Raw genomic sequence first — 14935 nt, 5'->3', positions numbered from 1 at the left:
CCCAAAACAAGGAAAGAAGGAAAGAAATAACAAAGTTTAGAGGAGAAATACATGAAATTGAGACTTTTTTAAAAAACAATAGAAAGAATTAGCTAAACCAAAAGTTTATTGTTTGAGAAGATCAATAAATTTGGTGAACACTTACTTAGACTGGAAAAGAAAAAGAGAGAAGATACAAATAAATAAAATCAGAAATGAGAGGGTGGACTTTACTACTGACTCCACAGGGGGAAAAAAGATCACAATAGGATACTATGAACTGTATGCCAACAAACTGGACAACCTATATGAAATGGACAAATGCCAAGAAACACATGAACAAAGTACACTGATACTGAAAGAAATGGAAGACATCAAACGGTCAGTTACAAGTAAAGAGATTGAATCAGTAATCACAAACCTCACTACAAATAAAACCCCAGGATGAGATGGCTTCACAGGTGAATTCTACCAATCATTCCAAGAATTAATGCCAATCGTGCTCAAACTCTTCCAAAAACTTGAAGAGGACAGAGCACTTCCTAACATTCCATGAGACAGAACAGCACCCTAATACCAAAGTCAGATAAACATATTACAAGAAAAGAAAATTACAGACCAATTTCTCTTATAGAGATATAAAAATCCTCAAGTAAATATTGCAAATTGAATCAAATAGAACATTAGAAGAATTATACACCATGATTAAGTGGCTTTTCCCCAGGTATGCAATGATGGCTCAATGTAAGAAAGCAAATTAATATAATACACTACATTAATAATATGAAGAAGGAAAATCACACGATCATCTTGATTAATGCAGAAAAAGCATTTGGCAAAATCTAACATCTTTCTTAAAAAAAAACATTTAGAAAAAAGTCAAACTTCCTCAATATGATAAAGTGCACATATTAAAAACCCACAGCTAACATTGTACTCTATCATGAAAAGCTGAAAACTTTCCCTCTAAGATCAGGAATAAGACACAGATGCCCATTGTCACCACTGTTATTCACCATTAGGATAGAAGTTCTAGCTAGAACAAATAGGCAATAAAAAGAAATAAAACATATAAATTGGAAAAGAAGAAGAAAAAATTTCACTATTTGCAAATGACATGATCTCACATAAAAAAAAAAATCCAAAATATCTACAAGTAAATTACTGGAGCTAATAAACATGTTCAGCAAAGTGGCAATATACAACATCAACATGTGGAAGTCAGTAGTGTTAATATACAGTAGTAATGAGCAATCTTAGAAGGAAATGAAGAAAAATATTCCCTTTATAATGGCAACTAAAAGTCAAATATCTTCTAATACATTTAACCAATGATATAAAGGACTTATACACAGAAAATTACAAAACACTGCTAAAGGGAATCAAAGAACACTTAACTAAATGTAAGGACATTCCATGTTCATGGATTGGAAGAATAAATATAGTTAAGATGTCAATTCTACCCAAATTGATTGCAGAGTCAATGTAATCGCTATCAAAACTTCCAATAGCCTACAATATAGAGATGAAAAAAAGTCAATTATCAAATTTATTCAGAAGAGTAAAGGGTCCCAAATAGCCAAAAACATCATGAAAAAGTAGAACAAAGTTTCAGGTCTCACACAGTCAAAGCAGCATGGTAGTGGCATAAGGACAGATATATTGACCAGCAGAATCAAATTGAGAGTTCAGAAATAGACCCTCGTGTCTCTGGTCAGCTGCTTTTTGACATGGCTGCCAATTCCACTTATCTGGGAAAAAAACAGTCTCCTCAATAAGTGGTACTGGCAGAACTGGATATCCGTATACACAAATAATTTAAATAAGACTCCTATCTAAAACCATATACAAAAATTAAAGATAAATGTATCAAATACCTAAATATAAGACCCAGAACTGTAAAACCCCTTCAAGAAAAGGTTGGGAAGCATCTTCACAATTAAAAAATTTGTCCATCAAAGGACTTTGTCAAGAATGTAAAAAGACAACATAAGCAATGAAAGAAAATATTTGGAAAACATATGCCCAATACAGGGTTAATATGCAGAATAAAGATATCTTACAAGTTAACAATTAAAACACAAACCAATTAGAATGTGGGCAAAAGATAAATACACATTTCTCCAAAGAGAAAATACAAATGTCTAAAAAGTAAATAGGGAAGTGGATGTGGCTGAACTGACAGAGCATCCACCTACCATATGGAGGGTCCAGGGTTCTATACCCAGGGCCTCCTGACCTGTGTAGTGAGCTGGCCTGTATGCAGTGCTGCAGCATGCAAGGAGTGCTGTGCCATGCAGGTGCGCCCCCACATATGGGAGCTCCACACGCAAGGAGTGTGCCCCAAAAGGAGAGCTGCCCTGTTGGAAAAAAATACAGTCCGCCCAGGAGCTGTGCCACACACATGGAGAGCTGACAATGCAGCAAGATGACACAACAAAAAAGAGATACAGTTTCCCAGCGCCTGACAATGAAAGCAGATGCAGAAGAACACACAGTGAATGGACAGAGAGAGCAGACAACACCGGGGGGGGGGGGGGGTGCATCGAGAAATAAAAATAAACCTTTAAAAAAAAAAGTAAATAAAAAGATGCTCAACATCACTAGCTATTAGGGAAATGCAAAGCAAAGCCACAATGAGATATCATTTCACGCCTACTGTAAAGGCCACTTTTAGAAAACTACAAATGTTGGAGAGGATGTGGAGAAATGAGAAGACTCATTCATTACAGGTGGAAATCTAAAATGGTGAAGTCACTGTTTGGCAGTTCCCTATTCAGGAACCTGAATATAGAATTTTCATATGACCCAGAAGAATTGAAAGCAGGGACTCAAACAGATATTTGCACACCAATGTTCATAATGGAATTATTCACAATTGCCAGAAGGTGGATGCAACCCAAGTTTCCATCAACCAATAAATGGATAAGCAAAATGTTGCATATACATACAATGGAATATTATTCAGCCATAAAATGGGATGAAGTCCTGATGCATGCAGCATGGATGAACCTTAAAGATAATGAGTGAAATAAGCCAGACATAAAAGGATGAATACTGCATGGTCTCATGTTATGAACTAATTATAGTAAGCAAACTCATTGAGTTAGCATCTAGAACACAGATTACCAGGACATAGATTGGAGGTAGAGAATGAGTTGATTCTTAACATACAGAATTTCTATTTAAGTTGATGGGAAAGGTTTGGAAATGGATGATGGTGATGCTAATACATTATTGTCAGTGTAATCAACAGCATTGCACTGTATATGGTGAATGTAGTTAAAAAGGGGAACTTTAAGTTGCATATATTACTAGAATAAAAATTAAAAAGATAAAACACAAGACTGTACAACACAATGAACCCTACTGTAGACAATGTACTATATTTAATAGTACAAGTATAAGACGTATAAGAAGGTTCTTTAATGAATTAAAACAAATGTACCATGCTAATACAAGGTGGCAATAATAGGGTGGTATGTGGGAAATAATACACCTAATTTAAATAATAGATGTTAGAACTATTTTAATAATCCTTTTTCAATTGTTATAAAGGTAGCTACTTTTTCAAAAATAATACAATTATTTTAAAAAGTGTCATCATCCACTGTAGCAAGTGTTTCACACCAATGCAAAATGTTGGTGTAGGGGGTGTACGAGAATCCTGTGTTTTATGTATGCTTGTTTGGTAAACTAACTCCTCTAATTAAAAAAAAAAAAAGCAAAAGATAAGACATCACAACCAACCTTACAGAAATGCAAAAGAAATGAAAGAATAATATGAATGCTTCTGTGGAAACAAATTAGATAATGTAGATGAAATGGACAAGTTCCTAGGAAAGCAGCACATGACTAAAACTGATTCAAGACTAAATAGAAAATCTAAATAGACAATTATCAGAATTCTTTAGAGAAGTCAGGAATGAGGCCTAAGAAATGAAAATTGGATTTAATGATTAAGAGATTCCTCCACTGATCAAGTGAAATTTTTCTCAGAAAAGGCAAGGCTGGAGACAGAAAAAAAGTAGAGTAGGAAGTTTACTCCCTCCACCAAAAAAAAAAAAGAATGAGCTGGAAAAAGAGGTTGAGAATTAACTAGGTGGTGGAAAACCTGGAATCAAATTGTACAGTTAGAACAACCATAGACTGCTGGAGGAAGAGAGAGTCTGCTGAAATTCAGTTTTTCTCAATGAAGCTATGTGAAAACCAGCTACCAGTCCCCATGCTGGTTATGGAAACACCAGCCTGGTGTGGTCAGGGCAGGCAGTGGAGTTTTGTGAAAATCCATCAAAACAGAAAATGCCCAATAATCTTATATCAAAAGACTTTATATTATGAAGATGGCAATACTTCCAAATTGAGCTACAAATTCAACACAATCCAATCAAAACCTTAGCTGGTTTCTTTGTAGAACTTGACAAGCTTATTTCCAAATTCTTGTGGAAATTCAAGGGACCCAGAAGAAGCAAAACAATCTTGAAAAGGAAGAACAAAGTTGGAGCACCCATACTTTTAATTTCAAACTTACTACAAAGCTACATTAATCAAGACAATGAGGTACTGGCTTATGGATAGACACAAATACCAATGGAACAGAATTAAGATTCCAGAAATAAACCCTAATTTTTACGGTCAATTAATTTTCAAAACTGGTGCCAAGACAATTCAATGTGAAAATAAGAGTCTTTTACCCATATGTAAAGCAATGAAATTGTTCCCCTACCTTACACAATACACAAAATTAATTCAACATAGATCAAAGACCTAAATGTAATAACTAAACCTCTAATATTTTAACAATAAAATAAAGAAGTAAATCAGTGTGACCTTGGATTAGGCAATAGTTTTTTTAGATATGACATCAAAAGCATGAGCAACAAAAGAAAAAATAGATAAATTTGATTTCATCAAAATTGAAGGGAGCTTCAGAGGACATTATGAAGAAAATCCAAAGACTTCTGTCTGACAAGCACTTTATAAGATGCTTAACATCCTTAGTGATCAGGGAAATATAAATGAACGCCATGAGATGTTATTTCACCTTTTATTGTTTTTTTATCAAATGAGAAGATAGATAAATTCTGGCAGCATGTGGAGAAATTTTTAAACTGCTGTTGAAAATAGAAAAAGACACAGCCATTTTGAAAAACAGTCTGATAGTTTCTTGGAAGTTTGAAAATAGAATTACCATATGATTCAGCCTTTCCATTTCTAGGTATATACCAAAGAAAAATAAAACTATATATCCACCCAAAAACTTGGACATCAATGTTCATAAGGCATTTTTCATAAGAACCAAAAGGTAGTAACAATCCAAATGTCCACCAACTGATGAATGGGAAAATCTGTCATGGTATATCCATACAGTAAAATATTCAACAATTAAAATGAATGAAATACTAGTACATGCTACAACATGAACTTTGAAAACACTTTGCAAGTAAAAAATCAGTCACAAAATAACATAAATTGTACGATTCCACCTATATGAAATTTCCTGAATTAGGCAAATATATTGATACAGAAAGTAGATTGGTTAACTAGAGTTGGAGGCATTGTGGGAAAATGGGGCATGACTGCTAATGGGTACAAGGTTTTTTTGGACTGACAAAGATGTTCTAAAATTAATACTACTCAGATACTAAAAACTATTGAATCGTACACTTTAAATGGATGAATTGCATGGTATGCAATTTATATCTCAAAAAAATTGTTTAAAGTGCAATATAAGGAGCATAATTCTTATGGGAATATAGTTTTATGAGATGCACAGGTAAGTGGTCCCCAGCTCAACCTGGTCGACTGGGGCTTCAGTGAAGGCAACGATTTCTGAGTTTTAAGAGTCACCTGGCCAGGAGTTGTTCATACGCATATACATACGTGTGGATGTGGTTGATGTAAGAGAGAGAGAGGGGGGGTCCTACTGTGGTGGAATAGTCCATAGAAAAACAACATATAACTCAGAGACTACGATGAAAACAAATGAGACTGGAGAAGTAAGCAACATCAGTGGTTTTAACGCAGAGGTCATATTTCATAATGCCGAGATAATGTGTTTGGAATTAGCCCTTTGCCCACTGTAGTATTCTGGATGGAATTTTGGTAAAAGGCACAATATGACACATCTCAATTCTGAATTGTGGTGGATGTGTTGTTTGGGAAGAGAAGTAGAGAGGGCAAAGCTAACCCAGAATGCAAACTGCAGTATAAACTATAACCCACGCTGAGTGGCAATGCTCCAAAATGTGTTCATCAATTGTAACGAATGTACCACACTTATGAAGGATGTTGTTAATGTGGGAAAATGTGGGAGGTGTAGGGAGTGGGGCATACGGGAATCCCCCTTTTTTTTAATGTAACATGTATGTAATCTAAATATCTTTTCAAAAATAAAAAATATATTGAATAAAAGAGAGCTCACTGAAACACAGGCAAGAAATAATGACAACATGAGAAAGATCAGTGGTGCTAGATGAAGAGATGTAGAGGAGGGAACAGATTCAAAAACACTGAAGAGGTTTTAAAAAAAAGTGATTTAACGTCCTTGGTGGTTGGTGATGCTACAAAGGGAACAGGAGAAGATGGAAGAATCAAGAATCAGGCCAAGGTTTCCAACAGGATGACCCAGTAGGGTACCTGAACCAACAAGTGAGGGAGAAAGGAGGAAGGCCCAGTTTAGGACAAGGTGAAACATGTTTGCTCTTAGAAGACTGGATATATGTCATGTTCATCTGGTATCTCCAACATACAGCGTAAGTGTACACCAAATAGCTGACGGGGCAAACTGCAATATTGCTAGATTTCCAAGTCAACTGTCCAGAGGTTCAAGTTCCTGTTGGACCACTCCCCTAAAAGCCTAAAGAAAGTAATCAACATTTGTGAGGCACATGGCAAGTAACAGCCAAGCAATCTCCTATTTTCTAAGCCTGCCTGGTGTTCTATAAAATGAGGTCCTTGCCAAAGTTCATGATGACAAAATTGTAGAAGAGAGATGGATGCTTTCGGAGTGGAAAAAGGGGAATGCTTTGCAGAATTTTGATTTAGAGCCTCAGCTGTAAATGCCAGTTGTTCCACTAACTTCATTTTGCTAATGCAAGAACAGCTTTTGCAGTAATAACATATTTCAGTGTGAATGTCTTTTTAATAATCCTTAATTTGAGTCCTAATTCCCTTGATAGCCACTTTGAGGAGACAACTGCACTTCCAAAAGTAACACTGCGTGAGCACATTTGAGAAAAGGCCAACCATATGTGCACCCCCCTCCCAATCACACTCATAACGAGAGAGAGATGTTATATATATTTTAACACATTATCATATTTCTTAAAGCCAATGTCATCAGAAGACGGCCCTGAACCTCTTAATAAGCAATCACTCAGAAATTTCATAGGCATCAGCAATTAACAGCACATACCTTATCATCAGTCAGAATCTAAGCAGGATGGGGATAGAAGACAAAGATGCTCTGATAAAAAGAGCAATAATTGAGAAAGGGAGAAGAGCCAAAATCACAACTCATAAAGCCAAGGTAAGCCCACAGCAATGGGGACAGCTAGATATATTTTACCATAGAATCCAATATAATTTAGCAACTGTTTTTGTATTTTGTTCCAGTGGAGAAAGCCAACAACCTAAGGTGGGATCGATGAGTTGACATTGATGGGTCCAGAGTAACAGAGCTGCCCAATAAATAAATAAATAAATGTCAACAAAGAATTATGTGTGTGCCATCACCTTTCCCCTCCTGAGCCCTTGGTAGAACAAATTTATTTTTGTGTTATAGAAAATGGCTCGCAGAAGCACCCACACACTCCTCATCCATTCCCAACTGTCTACCTTTCTTCTTAGCTGCAGTAATTCTTAACTCTTGCTCAGAGAACATTTCGTGTGTCCAGGCTTACAATTTGGGCCAGAAGACTCAGAGAGGCTTAGACATATAATATACTTATGCAACACACATTACCTAGCCTGTCAGGTGGGAAAAAGGAGAGGCCCTTTGATTAATAAAGGATAAACAGAAGAGCCATGTAACGATATTCATTATTCTTCCCTTCTATGCCCTGCCCAGGCCAGGTCAAGTCTTCCTATTTGTTGGGGATTGAATCACAGCTCCCATGAAAGGCATGTTTAGGTCGGAACCCTGTTTCTGCAGATGTGAACCCGTTTGGAAATAGGATCTTTGAAAATGTTATTAGTGAAGGGATGCCCACATGAAATGAGGGTGGGCCTTAATCCAATACTATGGCTAAAGTCCTTAAAAGAAAAGGAAATAGGACAAGGGAAGCGAAGCCACAGGAGAAGCAAGAAGCTAGAAGTCAATGAAACCTGGAAGAGAAAGAAGCCACTCTGTGCTTTGCCATGTGACCGAAAAGTCAAGGAACCCCAAAGATGGCCAGTGAGCCAGAAGATACTGAAACTGGTAGGAAAGAAGCCTTCTAGACTCTGAAAGCAGGAGTCAATAAATACCTGCTGTTAAGCCAATGGACTGCATGTATTTTTTTTAGCAGCTAAGAAATTAACACACTCTTATGAGGGTGCTTTGTTCATTTGATTGTCTATCATTCTACAACTTTCTTTTATCGCACTTACCAAAATGGTTTTTGAATAATTTTGTAATTACTTTCTGTTGTCTGCCAGCTCCTTGAGAGCAGGGACTGTCTCTTTCTTGTTCACTGATCTCTTCTCAGATTCTCATGGGCACTCAATGAATATGTGTTAAGGGTGGAAAGAGAAAGCTAGGGATGGAATAAGGTAGGAGGGAAAAAGAAAGAAAGGGAAATGGAAGGAATGGAGGGAGAGAGGGAGGGAGAGAGGAGAAACTAACTGTAGAGTTAAGTATTTCCCAGGTGGTTTGGTTTGATACCTTTGGACCACATCATCCACCAGAGTTTTTGGCTATACACAACAGGAATCTATGTTGAGAGTCACACTTAAGTGCCTGCCATTTCTGCATCTATTACAGTGGACAAGTAAAAGGAAGAGCAGCTCCATATTCTCTGGAATTTCAGGTTCAAGGCACAACAATACAAACATTTAAGCAGAAAGAAAAGAAAAGCACAGCACAGTGATCTTCTGAAAAAAACAAAAATAAAGAAAGCATAATTTTGTCTAATCCCTGTATTAGGTAGTTCTGTTGTTTACAAGAGAAGTCTCAACCATCAGAAAAAATCACCTCCAAAGAGCAAATCAATGATGTCCTGTTACCAGAGTCCTCATAGGGGCAATAAATCTAAGGATGACCTGAAAAGTCACCACTTTCAAAGAACATAAGGTCTACAGTGCTGTCCCTGAGGGCTTTCTTGTTGAATGGAATTATTCTTTTTATGTGCTATCCAAACTGGTAGCCATTTGCCACATGTGGTTGATATGTGTCTGATGTGACTGAGTTTTCATTTTATTTACATTTAATTCACTTACATTTACATTTAAATAGCCACATGCAGCTAGTGGTTATTGCATTGTACAGTTCATGATAATTACAAAACAACTTGATTAATGGGGAAGTCTAGCTTAAGCCTCATGCTTTTTGGTTTTTTGATACTTAAAACGGTCTGAGTAGATGCTTCTAGCACTCTCTGACTGTATTTCAATTGGTGAGTCAATAATTGCAGATATATTAAATATAAATAAATCTTCATTCCACCCCTCCATTACCTGGGTTGAAATGCCCATCATTGGCATCACAATTTAGGTTTGTACAATAAAGAATAGGGCATTTCCCTTAAATGTCCCTGTTAGAATGCTCTTGTCTTCTGTGGGAGAAAATGCATCATTATATACCCTAGTGGACTTAGGCAGTACCAAATGGGGAAGCAGATTCAAGAGGATGGATCGGTGGAGATGGGGGAGTTTAAATTAGAGAAGCAGGGAAGTCAGTCAGCACTGAGTCCTATAAAATCGGGCTGGGGAGAGCAGGAGGTGGTCATTCTCAGCAGGGCTAAGCAGACAGGTCACCAAATTGTGTACAAATGACCTTCCATCTGAAGGCCACCACTGGCAATATAGGTTATCAACCCTTGATCCAGATTATGGGTCAAAATGAAATACATTTCTAGCAGATATTTGCTTCTAAAGTTTGGGAATTATCCTAAGGTTTCTATTACCCACATTCATTTCATTTTCTTTCTTTATCCATCTCCCCTCCCTCTCATATTTAATCAAAAATCTTTTATTGATGATCAACTATGTCCAGACTCTGGGAATTTAAAGACACCTCAGTAAACTACTCCTAGCCCTTACCTTTAAGAATGTCACATTATGTTAGGCAAACAAATAAGTAAACAGTATTAAAATGCTGTATAAAACCCATTAAAAACTAACAAAGTCTTGAGCTTCTGCTAAATGAGAGCTAGAAAAAAACACATGGAATTAGTACTTAGTTGCAAGCTCAGAGATCGAGATCACCAAATCCACCACCTTTACACACGTGTGTGCACACACACACAAATGCCTTTCCATACTCCAATTTAAAAGAAAAACAGTAAATAATATGGTAGGCTTGTTTCTCTCCTTTACTTCATTTTTAGAGAACACATCAAAATGACGATTTCGTCTACCTTTCATTTTCAAGACTTTCAAAAGAAATTGCTATTTAAAAGATCTTTTTTATTAATTTATTTTTTATTAATATAGTACTTTGTTATTAATTTGTGTTGCCCTTGCTTCAAATTTTTCATTACTGAGGATACCAGGCATTGGTCAAAATGATGAGATGGGAAACAGACAAAGATGCCGATGCTGCCACCCAGGCCAGCAAGCTCTGTAGCCACACACATTTTTAAAAAGCATGAGGTTGGCCATTGGTATTAGATTGCTGACACTCATGTGGAGAAAGGGGATATGGTCCTGGCCTGGCATTCTTCTCTTCCAGAGGGTCCCACTGATTTTATAATTGAGTTGAGTTCAAAATGTGAACAGATTGGCTTTGCTGGCAAACTCAGAGCACAGGTGTGTTTATTTCTTCATAAAACAATGATGTTCCTATACAAAGCTCCAGGACCCCAGGTGAATGCTCCATTTCTCTTCACACAGCCTAATCACCTGAATTTCTGATGGAAACTACTTTACTCACTCCTCATTCCTCCCATTCTTCTCTTCACTTACCTAATTACCCCCTTAGATATTGCTTATTTTTTAAGGACATATTTGGCTGGTTTTTAAATAAAATTTTATTCGAGTATGTCATACATACATGCACATACATAACAGTGAGTGTATAGTAAAAGTTGAGAACTTAAAAAACAAACATATGGGGTTCCCCTACAACACCCTGCCACTAACAACTTGCATTGTTATAAAACATGTTATAAACTATGAACTAACTACAGCCCGTATCTTACATTTGGTGTATATCTCCCCAATCCACCCAATTATTAACATCTGTAATAGTATTTTATATTTGTTATAGTTAATGAGATAACAGTCTTATATTTGTTCTGTTAACCACAGTCCTTCTTCCATCATTGCATTCTCTGGGTAATAGTCCCGTGTTTTTAAAAATCCATTCAAAGTGTACGTTCAGTGGTTTACATTTTCATCACAGAGTTACATTGGCATCATCTCAGTCAATTTTAGGACATTTTCATTACACAAAAATTAAAAATCCCATTCCCCTTTATACCCACCTATTGTTATCCCTTAGAAGTGATATACTTATTTGCCATTGCTGCAAAAACTTTTAATATTACTGTTAGCTGTCATCCATAAGGTATATTAGTTGCAATTTTCCCATGTATCACCATATTCTTAACACTTTGTCAAATAATTTATACTATTAACCACAATCTTCATCCACCACTGAAATCACTACATCCCCTAAATTATTCCCTAGTTTCCTTTCAATTGACATTCACATCCACAGACTGCCCCTGCCAGCCACAATCACATTTATGAATCACAGCGTTAGTTCTACTCACATGAAAATGGAAAAACATGGGAGGGGTTTGGAGCTCAGAGACTGTCAGTGATTTACTAAAGCCACACAGGAAGACACAGAGTCAGAATTTGAATCCATGTCTACCTCACTACAAAGTCCAGCTAATCTTTCCACTATAGTTCTTGGTCCTATATTTTGAAAGATGTTCTTAGCTTTTCAAGCTGCTTGGGAAACTGGCTTGGTAAGCAAACACCCTCTCCCCATCCCACCACCACATTTTTTTCTTGTACAGAATAATAGGGCACCAAGTGAACTTTCTTCCAGGTGACTACACTTTGACATTCCACAGGCAAGACCTGGAAGCCCAAGATTTCCAGACTCCTTTCTGATAGGTTGTCATCTCCCACCAAGTTCTTCATTTCCTGTAACCAATGTCCCTAAATTTTAGGGAAGCTGTTGGCAAGTTATGCTGAGGATAAAGTTAAATTCTGCTTGACTTTCTTCAGGCTCGAGGCTCTGGAAGTCAGTCCAAAGTCAAGAAAGCCAACAGTGCTTTTCCTGGTCATTAGGTTTATCAACTCTCTACATATAGCGTACGCTCCATTAAAGGAGCTGTGTGATATCTCCAAGAGAAACAAAACAATACTCAGGATGACAGTAGTGGCAGCTCAGAAAATAATAGAACCACTTCCTAAGGGGGGAAAAGCGCTCTTAAAAGTTAAGTCACTTTCTTATTTAGTGATCTCCACTCATTCACATAAGAAGCACTTATTCACACTAAACTAAACCTAGCAAAAGAAATACAATTCAGACCTTCACTGCAGTGAATGGATCCTAACTTTATATAAGATGCCAATTTCCTGACTTCCGTGGGGTTGCTCTTGGAACTTGTTCTTCTTTGGAATTTAAACTGATGTCTTTTGTCCATGGCTGGTTAGCTTTGGTGGTGAGGGCATTGTGCTAACAGGGCCAGGCTCTGGGTCAGATGCCAGCCAGACCCAGTCAACCATGTTTCAGCCCTTTCCATTCATCCCACAGCCATTTACTGAAAGTTCGAAAAGTGCCAGATTATGTGCTAGACAACAAAATGAAAAGGGCTCTGTTCTTACTCTAAAGGAACATGCAGTGGAATGAAAAAGACATCTAAGTAAAGTGAGAGAGACAGAAAAAGTCATCAGAGGACAAAAGAACAAGTTGTACCAATGGACGCATGCAGGAAAAATCTCAAAGCCTTTGCTGTTGTCAGGAAATGGAAGCATCTTGGGAGGATGAATTAATAGTACAGTAAAGAAATGATGTGGCCCGCCAGCCTGCCAGACTCTCTGAGGTCATGCACACACCCATAGAGAAATAAATTGCTAATTATGACATAGTCCTCCTGGAGGAGCTTTGGCCAATTCCATGAACTCCTGAGGTCATGATCTGAGAATTCCAACTAAAATTAGCACAGGGTAGTCAGAACTCAGCATCTGGAGTGAACTGCCCCAAGGTAGACTTGGGCTGATGCCAGAAACTCTTCCCCCAAAGATGAATTAGGATTAGTGAGGCTCTTCACTTTAGGCATTTTCACACTCACATCCATTGGCCATGACTTGGACTCCAAAGGCATTGCCCATTCCTAATCCACTGTATCTATTATGAGCTTAGCAACATAGGTCCCCAACTTAAGCCCTGAGAGTACCATCAGTCATCAGTGTAGTAAACCATGCCCCACCATGCCCATCACACTATCATGGAATAAGACAGCAGTGCTCATGTGGCCAATGTCTGTAAGATAAAAAAGGATAAGTGGATCAGTGCAAATCGACAACTCATGGGGAAAAAATGCAACTTATATGTTGTATGAAAAATTGATGCAGAGTGGTATGTAGTAATGTAGTATTTATATTACTATTACGTTCAGACCAAACTACCCTGCTGAATTTATATGCTATTTGGAGTAAGAGTGTTCTTTACATTTATAAATAAGGTCATGGAGTCAGGAAACATTGGAATGATTTCCACAAGATTCTGTCATAATTCAGAAATCCTGCCAGTGAACAGAGTGGCCTAAGAAGAAGGAAGCAAGAGCTCTGTCTTGAGGAGTCAGCTGATCACTCCAGAATGAAAAATGGGAGGAAGCTGGGTCTGTCTCCAGCTGGTCTTGATATCTAATCTTAGCTCTGCCACTGAACTAACTGTGTAAACTAAAGCAAGATAACTGAGCCTTCCTTTGCCACAGGTCTTTATTTGTAAAATATTAATAATAATAATTCCACTGTCACAGGATGTTGGTGAGGGTTAAATTGGAGAATGAGCATAAATTATCTTAGATGACACAGAGGAGAAACAAGCATATGCAGCTGACTTGACCTCATTTGTTGGCCATCTGAGAAATGTATACTACCTGCCCCGATCTTTGTGGTAGATTGAATTACATCCTCCACAAAGACATGTTCAAGTCTTTAAGTCTTTAACCCCCAGTCCTGTGAGTGTTAGCTCACTTGTAAATAGGACTTATGAAACTCCTCATCTCTTTGAAGATATTAAGGCCAAACTGAGCTAGGGTGGACATTAATCCAAAAAGAATGGAGACTTTATAAGCAGAGCTAATTTGGACCCAATAGGAATAAAAACCAAAGGAGGAGAAAGAAGACAGTTGGAGGGAGAGACCAAGTTATGGATTGCTGGCAAGCCACCACCAGAGAGCTCCAGACGTAGGAAAAAGTCTTCTGCCACCTTGATGTTGCTCTTCTAGTCTCCAAAACTATGAGACAATAAATTCCTGTTGTTTAACCCAACTGGCATGCACCATGTTTTAGAGCAGACTTGGCAAAGTAAGAGAGTCTTGAAGAAATCCAAAGTGATGATTTGAGTTCTCACATCATTCAAATATTCAGAAGATCTCTCCATCACTGCCCCAAAAGGTGTGGGTGACAGTGTTAGGGTTTGCATCACCTTGCTCCTGTTGAACGCTATATGATAACCTTCTAGAAACAGACATCCTTATATTCAGTCTGAAGACTAACCTGAACCTGCCTCTAGTCATAGCCTTGATTACAAACCCCGCATGTTAACTGCTGCCATTTAGCAAGCTTG

The sequence above is a fragment of the Dasypus novemcinctus genome, chromosome 27 (assembly GCF_030445035.2).
Source record: "Dasypus novemcinctus isolate mDasNov1 chromosome 27, mDasNov1.1.hap2, whole genome shotgun sequence".
In the NCBI taxonomy this organism is placed as follows: Eukaryota; Metazoa; Chordata; class Mammalia; order Cingulata; family Dasypodidae; genus Dasypus; species Dasypus novemcinctus.
Note: the sequence above shows the minus strand (reverse complement) of the source record.